This window comes from Psammomys obesus, unplaced genomic scaffold (genome assembly GCF_907164565.1).
Source record: "Psammomys obesus unplaced genomic scaffold, mPsaObe1.curated_primary_1811, whole genome shotgun sequence".
Taxonomy (NCBI): domain Eukaryota; kingdom Metazoa; phylum Chordata; class Mammalia; order Rodentia; family Muridae; genus Psammomys; species Psammomys obesus.
The window spans coordinates 5,769,169-5,771,099 of NW_026586589.1; the positions used below are offsets into that span (position 1 = coordinate 5,769,169).

The 1,931-nt window shown below is 45.2% G+C and overlaps 1 protein-coding gene across 1 annotated transcript in view; it reads right to left on the minus strand.

The window, feature by feature from the left end:
* The window catches only part of Bpi (bactericidal permeability increasing protein), a 24,876-nt gene that overhangs the window by 15,964 nt on the left and 6,981 nt on the right, over positions 1–1,931 (minus strand). The gene's annotated exons all lie outside the window — the stretch shown is intronic.

Here is a 1,931-nt window from a genome sequence, read left to right on the forward strand (position 1 = left end):
CTATCTATCTATCTATCTATCTATCTATCTATCTATCTATCTATCTACCTATCTATCTAAATCTCAGATCCTTCAAGGAAGAAAATAGTCAACATAGGCATGGTGGCCAGCCTTCCCTTCTCTGCGCTTTTGAGTGGGGCAACCCCTCGGCTCGGGTTTGGGTAAGCACCCTTACCTTGGCCAGTGGCTGGAGAAGCCGTTTCTGGCAGCTTTCCGGGCTATGGCTCACAGGGAAGACACCCTAGCCCAAGAACTTGCTGACTTTGGTGCTGAGGCTGTTTCTCCATTTATCTAGAACCATATTTCCTCACCTGAGACACAGGGCAGGTCCATTGCAGTATCCTGAATAACCAAACCTCTGCCTTTGGCAAAACTTTGGTTACCTACAATGGCATGATCCAAAAAAAAAAAAAAATTAAATAGAAAATTCTAGGAATAGGAAATTTTCAAGTTTTAAATTGTGTGTTATTTTGAAGAGATGACAGAATCTCTACCACCCTACCTAAGACATGAATGATTGTTTGCCTTCGTATCCAAGCTGTATACATCACCTGCCCGTCAGCCACGTAGTAGCCCTCCAGGTCATCAGACTGATCTCATTGTTTGTGGTCATGTAACCAGACTTGACTTGATCCCTAAGGTCAGGCCTGCTGCTGCTGGAACTCCTAAAACAATAGCTTCTCATGACTGCTGCAGCGTATATTCATTTAAGATGTGTTTCATTCTCTGGGCAGGTACAGGGCTCAAGATTTGGCCTTAAAGGCAGGAAGAGGCTGTAATGGTGTAATACCGTGCCATGGGCTGGCTCCCTAACTGGATAAAAGGAAAAAAAAAAATGCACATAATAGCAAGGCATTACATCTCTGACCAGGTGCAGTGGGACCAGACACCCCATTCATTCATTCTTCTACAGTCCTGACTGCCCTTCCGTGATGGAGCCTGCCTTCAAACCACGGTCAAATTAACCCTTGCTACCTTGCCCAGTTTTGAACCAGCAATGAGCAAAGTACTCAGTGCAATCACTGAGAGACCAGACCGAGAGGAAAAAGGAAGGAGAGAAGACAAGGTTGAGGGGTTACTACACACAGATGGTAGCTGGAGAGAAGGAAGTACAGCCACAGCACCCAAGAGCTCTGGGTCATGATGACAAGACAAGTGGGTGAAGAAGAAACTGAGACAGAGCAAGGGTGGGAATCCTGCTCAAATGAAAAAAATTATAACAGGCTGAGCGCCGTGATGCACGCCTGTAGTCCTAGCACTTGGGGAGGCAGAGGCAGGCAGATCTCTGTGAGTTCAAGGCTAGCCTGGTCTGCAAAGCGAGTCCAGGACAGCTAAGGCTACAAACCCTGTCTCAAAATATATATACATATTTACACACATATATATATGTGTGTATATGTATATATATACACATATATGTATATATGTACACATATATATGCATATATGTGTGTACATATATATGTATATCTATGTGTGTGTGTATACATGTATATATATCAGGAAATTCCCCAAGTCTGGGAAAAGAAAGGACATTTAAGTACACTAGGTATTCTGGAACCCCACATAAACACTACAGGAAGAGAACGTCTCGCGTCATATTGTAGCTAAAGCCAAGAAACCAGAACAAAGAAAAAGCCTTGGAGGCTGCAGGAGGAAAGCCACTTGGAGCAGCGAAGTTCCCAGAATAAGGCACAGCTGACGGCAGAAGCCCCAAGCACAAGGACGTGTGTGTGGAATGCAGTCCCCAAACAAGGAACTGTCAGCCAAGAGCTCTACCCAGCAAAGCTATCCTGGGGCACCAAAAGGGAAGTCAAGAACTGGGATGACACGCGCTAAAGGAATTCTTCCTCACTAAACCGCAGTGGAGGGGGTGGGAAGACAACACACACACACACACACACACACACACACACACACACACACACACA